This window comes from Leiobunum rupestre, chromosome 8 (assembly GCF_980474605.1).
Source record: "Leiobunum rupestre chromosome 8, qqLeiRupe1.1.hap1, whole genome shotgun sequence".
Taxonomy (NCBI): domain Eukaryota; kingdom Metazoa; phylum Arthropoda; class Arachnida; order Opiliones; family Sclerosomatidae; genus Leiobunum; species Leiobunum rupestre.
Window position 1 is genome coordinate 23,600,935 of NC_143391.1, and position 15,357 is coordinate 23,616,291.

The window sequence follows — 15,357 nt, forward strand, 5'->3', positions numbered from 1 at the left end:
GAGCGAATTCGAAATGATTATCAATTTTCTTTTCTGATTTAGTCTTACATTTTTATGAATTTTTTTAAATACACGCTACAAAACTTGCGTATTTCTATATTTTAACTATAGATATAAAATTTCTTTAAATTGGTAATTTAGTCCTATAATTATCCTATAATTTGGAATCCTATAATTATCCTATAATTTGGAATCCTATAATTATCCTATAATTTTCCTCCTTTAATTCCTTTATAAATTTTGGGCACTATTGCCTATAGCAGCCCTGCTCCTATACTAACCCCTCTTACGCCCTATATTTCCTGTTCGGTCTTCCGCGGCGTTTATTTACCAAACAAGAGCGTAGAGCCGGTCGTTATAGGTCCTATACGTATCTCTTTACGAGAATGGAAAGGCCCTTTTAAACAATTTTCGAATATAAATATTTTAGTTGAAATATCCGCGGGGCTCGCGCTCTATACGAAATGGCCGAGTTCGGGATCATACGTAATGCGAAATGTGCCTAAAAGGGTCCCCTTTAGTTTTCTGTACTCTCAAATTTTTATGACTACGCCGTATAATGCGCTTTATTTTTCACCGTAAAATGTCTCGAGAGCTCCAAGAAATGGTCATGGTCTGTCCTTTCGGAGGTGCTGAGCGGGGAGATCCGCGGAGTGGCGGTCACGGCTGCCCTTCCGAAGAATCGTCGATGGTCTGTTTATGGATCAAACAAAAAGGGGAGACTGAGAAAATCGAACGGTTCATCCAGGAACCATTTCCTCCGCCTATTTCCCCCTCGAGGCTGTGTTTACGCGTCTGAAAAAGGATGATAAAATCGCCATTTTCCGATAGCCCACCTCAACAAGATTCTCTCTTCATTTTTTTACCGCGTTTTTCGTCCATGTTTTCTCGAGAGAAACGGAAAATTGATAACGGAAAACAAAACATTGGCTCTCGTAATCTTTAAAATTCCATCAGATTCATATTTCCTATTCCGTTCTTTATCAGTTTTCGCTCGTCGTCTTTTGGGGGTCCGTCCACTCGATATGCCGTCTTTCGGAAGTTCACGACAAACTTTTGTTTTCGCCGCACTCTAGATTTTTATAGTAATAGTTCGCGAGGCGAAGTTAGTTCCCTAACTCGCGTCTCGGAGTTCCACGAAATACCTTACGTCCTAAGGCCTTCGAATCCGTCCTTATTCGAACTAAACAAGAACTATTTGTCGCCTAATCGTCATTTGTCGAACAACAGCTCGAGACTTTCGACTTCGGTGGTGGCGCTTTTCATTTTGCCAAAGTTTGAAGTCGTTAGAAATATACCCTCGTATATATTTTTGTCCTTCGGGGATTGTTACGCGAAGAAGTCATTCGAAAGTATGACAGTGAAATGTGAGTTACGGCGGAACGGCTCCGTCCTTTCAACGGTAGTTAAACAAAGATATAAGTCATCCGATTCGGGAAGAGAAGGAGATTTAGAATTTTCATAGTCGCCTCATAAATTAATAAAATACGCCGAGTTTTAAGGGTTCGCCGTAATGCGTTTCGAAGAATAGCCGTAAAAGGCGCTGGTGACTCTTCCGCTCGAGTTAGTGTCGCTCTTACGTCGCGAAGCCCGGGGAGAGGGTGAAAACTGCGGGACGATTACATTCGGTCGCGGTTCCCGTCTCGAGTCCCCCCGAAGGGTTGTAGAAATTCTGGCCCGAGAAGTAAAGGAATCGGAGACGCGGGGAAGGCGGCGGTACGGGGGTGGGGCGGCGGCCGTCGTTTTGCTAACTAATGGCCCTACCTACTCTAACAAGCTACCTCTTCGATACTAATGGATACGGATTGTTGGCCAGCTCCGATGGACCCTTTAATATATAACGTACCTTTTTCCTCTATTTTATATATATTTATATATATATATCCATCCCTTTCTGAGAGGCGGAGGACGAGGAGGTGGCTTCTAGGAAAAATAAGGTAGTTCGGAATTTGTCGGCAAAGAGAGTCGGTAGAATATTTCCCTTCAGTTGTGCCTTACAAGGGGGAGGGAGGAACCGGTCTCTGACTCTTCGTCGCGAACCATAAATTAAGCTACACTCGACGGATCTCCGTGTGTCTCTGAATTTTGGATGAGATTTTTGTACCAAGAAGTGGACACACCGTGTTCGCCGCGCCTCCGAAAGATTACCCGTGTCGTTCGCCGGATGAAAGTTTTAACTCTTCGAGACTTCCCCCCCCCTCCCCCCCCCCTATATATCCGTTTCTCTCAGTTTGCGAGAGGAAAGGAGTTTGGTACAAGTATAACTGAAGGGGGATTCACTTTACTTAACTTCCGCTTATCGGGCAGTGTTAATGGTGGCGTATACAAATCAAAATTTAGCGTCTCTTTCGGTTAATTTGATACGTGAGGTTTTAAGCCTCCCTCCCTGCACGATTATAGCGTGGATTCTCTTACAACCTGTTTTACAGGTGTTCTAACTTAATTACATTATTTTGGTGGCTCACTTACTAATCAATATTTTGTACTATATACGGATAGTATTGAAAATATTCATTAGTTCTCTTTTCGAATGTTGTGTAAATTTCGATGCCAAAACCGTTTTCAATATGGTTTCTTAACTGACTATATTTTAATAAGTTCATTCCATTGAAAAAAAAAGTGGCTAATTAACTAAAACAAGTAAATAACGTGAAATTTATTTTAAAATAGTGAAAAGTATATGCCCATAATTAGACAATGTTTTTGTAGTAAAATAAGCCTAAAATTAACATTAATTTATAACTTTTTGACATTTAGTAAAGAAAACATTAATTTTTTGGTCATATTGGCCAGTAAATTGATTTAAAGCTCACACTAAGGCAGTCTTTAACTCCTTTAAAAAAACTTTTATTTTTATATTTTAAAATTATTTTACTGTAAATTCTTTAAATGGTCTATAAAGTCTTATATATTTTAGTTAGTATATGATTCTTAATCACTTATTTATTTAGTGACATAATTCGTGACCGAAAACTGTTGCTTAATCCTTTTTTGACGGTTGGTGTATCAGCTTCTCTTATGCCCGTTTCGCTCTTTAATACTTATCGCATGCGAATTTTAAAAAACCTTTTTGGAATTATTGGGTTTTTAAGCTGAAATTATCTTTATGTTATCCTGTATTTTAGAAATTATTATCCTTTATTATCCTATATAATATTTCCTGTATAAATAAATTTAAAATTTTGTGAGGCACCCCTGCTCACTATTTCCCACCTGTTATTGACCTTTTTACACTAAAGTATTTGTGTGTACTGGGCCCACGTACAGTGTAGCCCATAGATAAAATAAATATAGATAGGAAACTTCAATAGGGAAAACTGACTCTCACGAGATTGCCCTGACATCTAGTGACTGCGAAAGTTGGCTGTGTTCTCAAGAGCGTAAAACGTATTGAGGAATTTGAGGTCGGAGTTTTGGGAATAAACGTATTTTGCAAGGTCAAATATACCAGAAAAACAAGTTGGTCATTTTCCCATTTTAGTTCTTTTCTGGCGATATTTGACTTAAATCTACATACTTTTTTAAATTAAGACCGACTTGGTTGACGCCGACATGTTCCAAATAACTCTCCAAGAATTAGGTTTCGAAGGGCCTGGGATATTTTAATCGAAAGTAAATATAATGCCCTCGGTAGCCCGCTATGAATTTGGAGATCGGATGCCCACAATTTGGTAATTTTCAATTTTAGTGCTTTTTGGCGATATCCGACTTCAAATCTACATACGTTTTTTCAAATTAAGAGCAACTTGGTTGAAAATTATATTTTTAGTTAGTACTGAGTATTTCTGAACTACGTTTTCAATTGCATTAATAAATTTTAATTTTAAGTGAGATTTCTGGACATTTCGCGGGACCCCACAACTCGCTTTCGTAACAAATGATACAGGCGTCATCTAACTCGTTCGCGTTTCGCTACCTTATTTCAAAAACCAGGTAACTTAAAAAAATTGGTTTGTCTAAAAATTAATTTAAATTAACATGTTCTTGTTCCGCTACCTGATTTCAAAAACCAGGTAACTTGAATATTCATATCGATAAAATTCCTCTTGGGTTTATTAAGTTAATGTACAAGATGATTGTAAATTTGTTCAAATTTAATATTTAAAATATATTTAATACATCGGGGGGATTGTGTGTACTTAAATGTCCGTGACATCTTTTTTTTAACAATACCATTAAAGTTCCTGTAGATGAAAAATAGGTCAAAACGCCTGTAGAAGTGTTCCAACCTCAACACTTCGAAGCACTACCGAATAAGCCGACATTTAGGGACATATTTCCGAACACGCAAACTTCACTCTCTCCTCTTAACGTTTTTGACAAATGTCTGCCACGATGATAAATCAAACCCTTTTGAACAGGTGTAATTGAGTTAAAGCATTTATATGAAGTGAGCGTTAATAATAGTAATAATGTGTACTATAAAGCGCGGCGGGAGGGTGGGTTGGCTGGCTGGCTGGCTGGCTGGATTCCATATTTGGCTCCTCGTATCTATAATTCGAAGGGCGCTCTTCCATCCGCGATATCTCCAGCCCATCTTTTTAAAACCCCATTTATTTTAATTTTTAAATTAATCGGGGCCGGGTTTTAATAAGGATTCTTTTTCCCCTCTTTCTTCGTGTAACCCCCCCCCCCCCTTCGCGTACTCAACTAACCTAATTAGGCACGTTTCGCGCTCAAAGAGAATGAGAGAGGGGAGGGAGGGAGGGTCGTAAACGGCGGATGAGAAGTGGGAGCCCAAAATGGAAGGAACTCTAATTCTGGGGCCGCGATAAGAGAAACGATACTTCTTTCTCCGGTACTCGTTGGAAAAAGGAACGCGAGGGGGGGTCGCGGTAACAGGCGGGGAAGAGCGCGCCCAGGGGCTGAAGAAGCGGAAAAGGGAATGAAAATGGAGTGGGAGCGACTATTTATTTTAATAAAAATATTTGGCAAATCTCCAGATTAATTGGCCCGACGTGCCCCCCTTCCCTCCCTAATTTCTGCCACTCCCTCGAGAATATCCCCTGATGGTGGAAGCTCTCGGCACACCAAAAACGCCCAGTTAAAGGTCAAGTGTCAGTTACGGATGAATATAGTTGAATTTAGCCCCTTATGGTGACTAACTTGAGATTCCGTTACGTATCTGATCTGATCTTTTACAGTTTAACCTTCCTCGCTTGAACGAACCGGGTAGGGATTTAATTAGAAAATGACTTGGTACAATGTCCAAATTTCGATCTGACACATCCAGTTTGAATCCAATTCCGATTGGATCTAATAATTTTGATCAAATCGGAATAAATTTGAATTTCGTACATTGTAATTGGCAGCGTTGTTCAAAATGCTTTTTGGGTTAGAAAAAGTATTTTGCATTTTACATTTTGCATTTTGAGTTTTTAGGAAACTATTTTACATTTTGCATTTTGAGTTTTTAGGAAACTATTTTACATTTTGCATTTTGAGTTTTTAGGAAACTATTTTACATTTTGCATTTTGAGTTTTTAGGAAACTATTTTACATTTTGCATTTTGAGTTTTTAGGAAACTATTTTACATTTTGCATTTTGAGTTTTTAGGAAACTATTTTACATTTTGCATTTTGAGTTTTTAGGAAACTATTTTACATTTTGCATTTTGAGTTTTTAGGAAACTATTTTACATTTTGCATTTTGAGTTTTTAGGAAACTATTTTGCATTTTACATTTTGCATTTTTAGTTTTTAGGAAACTATTTTACATTTTGCATTTTGAGTTTTTAGGAAACTATTTTACATTTTGCATTTTGAGTTTTTAGGAAACTATTTTACATTTTGCATTTTGAGTTTTTAGGAAACTATTTTACATTTTGCATTTTGAGTTTTTAGGAAACTATTTTACATTTTGCATTTTGAGTTTTTAGGAAACTATTTTGCATTTTACATTTTGCATTTTTAGTTTTTAGGAAACTATTTTACATTTTGCATTTTGAGTTTTTAGGAAACTATTTTACATTTTGCATTTTGAGTTTTTAGGAAACTATTTTACATTTTGCATTTTGAGTTTTTAGGAAACTATTTTACATTTTGCATTTTGAGTTTTTAGGAAACTATTTTACATTTTGCATTTTGAGTTTTTAGGAAACTATTTTACATTTTGCATTTTGAGTTTTTAGGAAACTATTTTACATTTTGCATTTTGAGTTTTTAGGAAACTATTTTACATTTTGCATTTTGAGTTTTTAGGAAACTATTTTACATTTTGCATTTTGAGTTTTTAGGAAACTATTTTACATTTTGCATTTTGAGTTTTTAGGAAACTATTTTACATTTTGCATTTTGAGTTTTTAGGAAACTATTTTACATTTTGCATTTTGAGTTTTTAGGAAACTATTTTGCATTTTACATTTTGCATTTTTAGTTTTTAGGAAACTATTTTACATTTTGCATTTTGAGTTTTTAGGAAACTATTTTGCATTTTACATTTTGCATTTTGAGTTTTTAGGAAACTATTTTACATTTTGCATTTTGAGTTTTTAGGAAACTATTTTACATTTTGCATTTTGAGTTTTTAGGAAACTATTTTGCATTTTACATTTTGAATTTTAAGGTTTTAGGAAACTATTTTGCATTTTGAGTTTTCAAGAAACTATTTTGCATTTTACATTTTGCATTATGAGTTTCTAGGAAACTATTTTGCATTTTACATTTTGCATTTTGAGTTTTTAGGAAACTATTTTGCATTTTACATTTTGCATTTTGAGTTTTTAGGAAACTATTTTGCATTTTACATTTTGAATTTTAAGTTTTTAGGAAACTATTTTGCCATTTACATTTTACATTTTGTGGGTTTGATATGTGGAAAAACATTTTCAAAATGCTTTTCCAAAATGTTGTTACTATCATCGCAGCTCTTGTAGAGAAAGTTCGTCTGCTATTTACTCCCAAGTAATCATAGATGGCGATACTCAGTTACTCACTTACTCAGACGCAGACGAACATTCGTACTGTGCAACCGCTTTATTTCCCACGCTGGCTGTGAGGATGGTTTTGAAATCTCTACGTAATTTTTATTAATTACTAATTTATAATAATAATTAATTAGCAATTAATCAATGTGTACAATAAATTCATTGTGAATGTATGCGACTAATAAAAAGTAAACAGTGCATTTGTAAAAACATTTGGCATTTAGAAAAACCAATTTTCGAAATGCATTTTCTATTTTGCATTTTCAGTTATGGAGAAAGTATTTTACATTTTGAAACAACCCTGGTAATTGGATCAAATATACCACATTTTGGATAGTAATTTGGAACAAAGTCGAATTTGGAATCTGACCAATTTAATCCACCATTTTCGTAAGCGATAAAACGTTAAACTGATTTTATTTACAATACACTGCTCATATGGGAGAGACTACAAAAAGTTATCAATTTGGGCTTGGTACTAAATTTGGACTGCCTGTAAGATAACGTGTTTGCACACTTTTTACAATTTTACAGGAACGAAAGAACAATATAAAACTTCTACGTCAAAAACCAAAATACGTTATACAACAACATAGTCAGCAAAAGTAAACTAAATTCTAAAAAGTATCAGTTAATTGACATTGCCGGATAAAATAGATGTAATAAATTTGTTTGTCTAATTCTACAACTACTATAACTACTCTAAGATTTAACAAGATTTGACCTCGGGATTAATTTTCTGACCTAAAAATTAGTTATATTAGAGTGGTATTATATTAAGATTATTTATATTTACAGTTATCGAATCAATAAATTAATAATCATGATAATAAATGCTAATACGTTACTTTCTTACACAATTTACAACTTTTTACAACATAAAATAAGAAATACTTGAAAAATTCCCATAAATTTCTAAAGAAAATTAGATAAATTTCAGTCACTTTAGGCACCTATTCTTAAATTTAAGTAGAACCAAAAATAAAATAGTTTTACACGGAACAATGAACAAATACTATCGAAATTTGATCGTTTCTAAAAGGGATTTAGGTATATGTCCAATCAATCTAAGAATGAGCGTGCCTGGATTGTCATAGTGCGGTTTTTGCTCGAGCAATTCGGGTTTTTCCTGGTCCCAAGGTACACGCGTACGCCAGCCTCCGACTGACGGATACCGTGCTCTATATAATTAAACCGAGCCCCTTGTGTGGCCAGATAAGCGACCGTCTCCTTAATTACCCTTTTGCTATTTTTTTAATCGTAACAAAAAGATCGAAATTTCTGCCCCCCCCCCTCTCCCCTTCCTCTTTTAGCGTTTTTTATGGTCGCTGTTCTCGGTATAAAACCATTCTCTCTCTTTCATCCTCGTTCCACTAATTTTTCGTTTCCTTTTCCGGGTTTCCTTTGTTTCTATTCTGTTATTCGAGCAAAATATCCAGCCAGCCCCCCTCCAAACCCAACCCTTCGTCTTTTTGGGGAGGAATCCGACCGAGGAAGAGTGCGTGGCCCCAAAAAAAGGCAATCCGCGGGCGGCCGATCTCTTTGTTTTTTGGGGAGTGGACGAGGAATCTTTTCTTCCCCACTTTTTACCATTATTCTTTCTTAATAAAAGCGGCGCTTCTCTGATCCCAAAGTCATTCTTCTCTCTCATCGGCGCGTCTCCCCCCTCCGCCTGATCTTCATCCTCCTCATCTTCATCCTCATCCTTCGCCAATACTAATTAAACAGGGCTCGGATGTATGTCTACACCCATTTCTTCGCTCTCGGTGTTTTTATTTTCTTTCCCCCCTCCCTCGAGACAATATACGCGGGCCACTCTTAGAAAAACGAAGATTGCTTCGAATACGGGTGTCGCCGCCTTGACATTACGCTCTAAGACGGGGATGAGGAGACGGGACCTTATCCGACGCCTTTCGCTCCAACGTGCGCTAAGGGTAGACGGTGTATTAGCGGCGGCGATAGATCGATGCTTGAACGGATAAACACAATTTCTGGGGCCATCCTTAACTACGAGGCCGTTTATGGGCGCGAGGGTGCCGGGATTCAATGAGTTTGTTTTTTAGCGACGATCAGGGCCCGCCTTTTGATACAAATTGACGCGAAAGAGGCGGACGAAACTATACGCTCAGCGAGGGGTTCGAATAACAGCGGGCTTAAGCGCTTTTCGAAACGCGATCGAAAGATGCCTCTTCATTTGTTTATCACGCGCGCGTGCTTGTTGTATACGACGAAGCGGGTTTCGTGACGAGAGTACATCATCCATTCGGTCGTAATAATTCAATTTAGGAATTGAGTAATAGAGTCAACCAATAATCCGACCCCAATCTCATCCGGGCAATCAATCACGACGGGGTTTCCGATGCCCGCGCTTTACCACGTTCTATATATCTCTCTCTCTCTCTAAACCCCCATCGCGCTCTTCCGTATCGTTAAGGTTATTAAACTCAAATATGTAAATAGAGGTGCGTCAGTGTGTACAGGGGGTTTCAAAAGGTTATGCAAAAATTTTAAGGAGTTGTAGGGGTTGAGTTGAGAAATATGCCTGTTTTTTCCCCATTTTCCTACGATGAGTTAAAAGAGCGCCAGAGAACTTCCAAGTGTGGCCTAGTAGCCCCTGGAAGTAGGCTGCAACGAGCCCAAAACCAAGTAGCAGGGAAACGCGAACATTAAGGTTTGGGTTCGTGGGATAGGTAAAAAAGGACTTGGTAAACAAATCGAGGTAAAAAGTAATATTAAACAGTATTTCAAGTCGTGATGGACCGCGATTTATCATCACTTTCAAACTGCAACAATGGAGTTCACTTCGGAAGAACTGGCGGATTTGTTTTTTGTTATTTATCTCAATTCCCACACATTCACAAATTCATCATACCCCTGAAATCAATTTCCCTGCTGCTAGGTTTTGCGCTTGTTGCAGCCTACTTCCAGAGGTTAGTAGACCACACTCTGAAGCTCTCTGGCGCTCTTTGAAGGGCTCGTTCAATTTCGCACGCGCGCCCCTGAAAGCAAAAAATGCGCGTGCAACCAACTTTAGCCTAAATAAAAATAACCACAACACGTGACTATTTTATTCAGTGAGTCGTGCGCATTCGCGTTACAGAGGAAAGAAAAATAGAGCGGCGTTTATTGAATTTGCCTATTCACCCCCTACAACTCCTTAAAATGTTGGTGTAACCTTTTGAAACACCCTGTACATGACGAACTGACGATTTCGCAACGAGCCAGCGCGGAATTATTCCGGAAGAAGAAGGACGATCAGGCCACGAAGCGAAATGAAGGGCGCGTCCCTTTTACGCCGCGGCCACGTCTACGCGTGTCCGAAAACGTGGTCCAATATATTCGCTTTCGGAGCTTGTCTCGGGGATAAAGCGTGACGGCCCTCGGCTTCAAAAGCCATCCTTCTCGTATACGGCTCGAAAAAGGTAGACGCTCCCTATTTCGTAGGAAGAATGTTTTCCGAATTGCATTGGTCGCCCGCTATTCTTATCCGCGTTCGTGTTCGCGCATTTTTATCGAGCAAAAAAAGAGAACGTTATCCATACACGGCGCGTAGAATTTGGAAGCGAGTCTTAGCGCGACTTCGGAATGTATTCGTAACGACGATATTTATGAAAAATCCATTTCCTAACCATCCGGGCCGCTTATTTCGTTCGGTAGGGGTTTTTCTCAAACGTCTAAAGCCTATTTCCTAAGAGGGCAAAACCGGGTGACGTAAGAAAACGATACGTTGATGATAGCGGCGGCTTAGGTTATAGGAAGGCGGTGGTTGGCGACTTCCTTCTCGCGGAGGGATCAAAAGTACGACGATCGGGTAAAAGGATTTGGAAACGGCCGCCTGTATCTCTTTAGCCTGGACCGTTTATCATTTCTACGCTTCCTCCTATTCGTGTACCGTTGTAAATCCGTCCCGATTGGCCGTAGAGTCGCGAATCGCGCTAACCCGTACGTCAGCAAACTTCACTTACAATTCGCTTTGCTCTCGACTATCGACTGACGCTGCTTTTCACTATACTTCGGATCCGTTAGCTTCCCCGTCTTCTATAGTAGGGTATACGGCTCTCTTTTTCATCTTCAACATTTTATCGCATTGTTTTTTTTGGGACGGAACCATCGCGTCTCATCATACAGTCTCTCTTTCCGGGTTTGGTGGTTCCTACGTTCCTATATCTTTGACCAAAGTTTTTCGATATTCGGAACGGAATGGTTTCCACCGAGTACAGTTTGAGCTTGGTTTGTCTTTACCCGATAATTCGTTTAACGGCGCTCTCCTTATCCTAGTTCTAAGGCGGTAGCTTCCAGGTGAGCCCCGGACGAGACTACCTCTACCGTCGGCGGCGCTCTTTCCCTTCGGATTGAGAGAAAACTGAAGCGGCGCCCGGTTCGGATTTATAGACTCTACAGTGGCTGTCTCTCGAACGTGCGCGAGCTCTGGAATCTATCGGCCCTAGCCTTCTTTTTGGCCTCAGCCTTCTTTTTGGCCTCGGGAAAAATCTTCCCCCGAAACTCTTTCGCCTGAGAGGATGCTCATTTAAATTTCATCAGGCCAAGATGAAAAGCTCGGAATCGTATCAAGATCCCGACCGCGCTACCCGCCTTCGACTCAACCGACTGATAAGACTAGGCTCAATTGTGGATTCCTCGAGGGCGATTCGTGTCGGTTTATCCGGACGAACGGTAAAGCTCACCAATACATCCAACCAAAGTTACGCTTCGAAACTTCGTTTCCTTCCAACGTCGCTGTTTATTACAAATTTTTTTACGAATATTTTTCTAGCGTACATTTCTATATAGTTGTCCGCCGCTTTTGACCGCTAGCAAAGATAATATTGAACTCCGTACCCTATAGATTTGAATTCTGAGAGCTTTCTGATTGACAGTTTTGTAACGAAGCGTTTACCCACTGCCGGCACGTGACGGCGCTTCGAATGTCGCAGTGTGCAATAACTGGTGGCTTTACCGGGGGTCGGGGTCCGGCTCTTGTAACCCATAAGGGCGGTGGCGCACTGGGAGATGTTAGCTATGATCAAATGGTCCTATCTCCACCTCCGACTTCGGTCAGATATGGGCTGGACACTGGGTTTCGGCTCAGGCTAACGGAGAGGGTCCGTGCAAACTGGTTGCCTTGGAGGATTGGGCGGGTCTCCGTATGAGGCGCTGTGGCCCTGTTTCCCGGCCTTGTGGGGCCCACCTGTGCCGGGTTACGCTGGGCCGAAGTGTACCCGTCGTTCCCCTTTTGGCGCCATTTCTAACGGGCTTTGGCTCCTTACTTACGTAGGTAAAGTGCAGGCTTGCGATGCTTGTGGACGCTGGCGTAGGTTCTTATGATGAGTACCTCCGGTGGTGTGCACTCGCAAGTCAGTTTTCGGTACACCGGGCTACAAATCTGATACATATGCCGGCACGTGACCTCCGTCGGTCACTGTATTGTCCTATCACCGCCAACGTTGATGACGCTCTGTTGCGCTTGTTACCATGGTAATTATGGAGCTAATGTTTTCGGAGTTCCGGCATGAAGTGGGTAAACGCTACTGACTACACGCGAGGCAGTTATTTCGAACCTACGGTACGAGGTTTACATTATCTTTTCCGCTAGTAAAGATGACGACGGTTTTTACTGAATAGTTTCTATCGGTTCAATCTGAATTTAAATTTGTACCCGTAGCCTCCCGCTTTTGTTCCGTTATTTTTATCCATATTTGTTTCTATGGCCTTTTTGAGTTTATAAACTTTTAAAAATCTTCTTCGAACTTTGTCCATTGGAGTCCGCTGTTGTAGTTTTCGGCGTCCTTTTCTCGGAAAATAAGATTGCATTATAGACTTCCTATACTTCAATTCGCTTTGTTTTGGTCGTTTCTTTTTGGCGCAACACCCTTTTCTTCCGTCCAGCTCTTCCGTATCCTTCGACCAATTGCCTCTTTTTCTCAGAAATTGCCAAAATAGGACGAGAGAGAGAAAACAGTCAAAATGGCTTTTAGCAGCGACCCGACGTAGGCGCTCCCCAGTATCGATATATTTTGAAAGTTTTCCCGAAAAGCTCAATCTCATCAATCGATTTCGCGAGTGTCTCGGCAGTGTTAGGACGGTGTTGGTGCCCGGTGAAATCCGCGTTACTAGCGAGGTCACTCCGGCTGTCGGATCACCTCAAAGTCGATCGGCGGGGATTGTCAAAGTGAGAATGACCGGACGGTAATAGGCTATCTTTTCTCAATTGGCCGCCAAAACGTTCGACGAGAGTTGCCGAACGAGCCGAGGTTATAAAACGTTAAGAGAGAGATGGCGCGTGGGGCCCAGAGCGTATCGCCGTGAACGTCAAAGATATTTCGGTGTCGTTTTCAAAGTCGCTTTAGAGCGGTTTCCCGTTGATCTAACACGTCGAAGGAAACGAAAACGGACGGATGTTGACAAAGAGATCCACGGCTCCGAAGAAAAAGAACCAACCTTTTTTCTTCTCTTCTACTGACTCGATTTGCCTTTTAACTTTTTCCCTCTCTCTCTCACTCCTTATTTCTCGCTCTTAAGGATTCCACTCCCTCCCCGAAAGTTTGGCCTTCTCTTTTATCGAATGGAAGAATTTGCAAAACGAGGGGCGTAGGGGGGAAATCCAGAAGAAACACTTTTTTCGGTATTGGGCGAAAACGGTTTTCTCGATGTTCTCCGCTTAAAGACGATGAATTTTCTATCGAATTTCCTTTTTTTTTCTTTTGCTTCTTATCCCTCTCCGCTCGCTATCAAAGAAAATGTTTAAATGGAAACTCCTTCGCAACGGTCACGTCCGAATGGCGCTGCTGAAAGGGAACACCCCTTTCGCTCTTCTACGGGTTTTCGATTTCATCGCGAAACGATCACGCGTTCGCGGCTTTTCCACTTTCGCTCCAAGGCGTCTTTTCAAATTCATTATTCTTTTATTAACGAGACGAAACTCTTCTTTGCTTTCTACTTTCACTATCAAGGTTTTTACGAAATTCGTCACAGACAATTTTAAAAGTACACCTTCGATTAACAACATTTAAGAAACCGTATAAAGCTGGCGTCCCGTTAGTCAAAATTGAATGGTTTCAAAATTTACGTCCAGTTACGCGAAAGTGACTGGTTTCAAAATTAACCTTCCGTTACGCGAAAGTGGTTGGTTTTAAAATTAACGTTCAGTTACGCGAAAGTGACTGGTTTCAAAATTAACGTTCAGTAACGCGAAAGTGGTTGGTTTTAAAATTAACGTTCAGTTACGCGAAATTGACTGGATTCAAAATTAACGTTCAGTTACGCGTAAATTGACTAGTTTCGAAATTTACGTCCAGTTACGCGAAATTGACTGGTTTCAAAATTAACGTTCAGTAACGCGAAAGTGACTGGTTTCAAAATTAACGTTCAGTTACGCGAAATTGACTGGATTCAAAATTAACGTTCAGTTACGCGTAAATTGACTAGTTTCGAAATTTACGTCCAGTTACGCGAAATTGACTGGTTTCAAAATTAACGTTCAGTAACGCGAAAGTGACTGGTTTCAAAATTAACGTTCAGTTACGCGAAATTGACTGGATTCAAAATTAACGTTCAGTTACGCGTAAATTGACTAGTTTCGAAATTTACATCCAGTTACGCGAAATTGACTGGTTTCAAAATTAACGTTCAGTTACGCGAAAGTGACTGGTTTCAAAATTAACGTTCAGTTACGCGAAAGCGACTGGTTTCAAAATTAACGTTCCGTTACGCGAAAGTGACTGGTTTCAAAATTAACGTTCAGTAACGCGAAATTGACTAGTTTCAAAATTAACGTTCAGTAACGCGAAAGTGACTGGTTTCAAAATTAACGTTCAGTTACGCGAAATTGACTGGATTCAAAATTAACGTTCAGTTACGCGTAAATTGACTAGTTTCGAAATTTACGTCCAGTACGCGAAATTGACTGGTTTCAAAATTAACGTTCAGTAACGCGAAAGTGACTGGTTTCAAAATTAACGTTCAGTTACGCGAAATTGACTGGATTCGAAATTTACGTCCAGTTTTAAAGTTAAAAATACCACTACATACGTCCATGTAGTACCGACGCTTAAACGTTAATTATTTAAAAACATACCCCTTTAAAAATTGGTTATTTAAAATTTTAATTTCCTATACTGTATCTCATTTTTGCAAATTGGGAAAACCACTGTACTCGCTCGGGTTTGGGCGATTTATTGACACGAGCGTTCGGTAGTGTATATTGGCCTCGTACTAAGTCGTATTTACCATATTTGCTAAGGAACGGTTCGCTACTATATTTGTAGTTGATAGGACGGGGGAATTGGGCCCCGACTATAAGGCGCGGGTCCCTCCGTATTTGCTCTTCCAACTCAATACGATGTTAACGCTCCAGTAGTCAAGAAGATGGCGACCGGCAGAGTATATGTTTTCCTTGCTGGAGCCGCTTTTTTATTACTTTCCATCGGTCGGT

At 39.9% G+C, this 15,357-nt stretch overlaps 1 protein-coding gene across 3 annotated transcripts in view; it reads left to right on the forward strand.

Moving 5' to 3' along the window:
• Window positions 1–15,357, forward strand: part of LOC149932805 (uncharacterized) — a 185,647-nt gene that overhangs the window by 151,124 nt on the left and 19,166 nt on the right. The window lies entirely within an intron of this gene.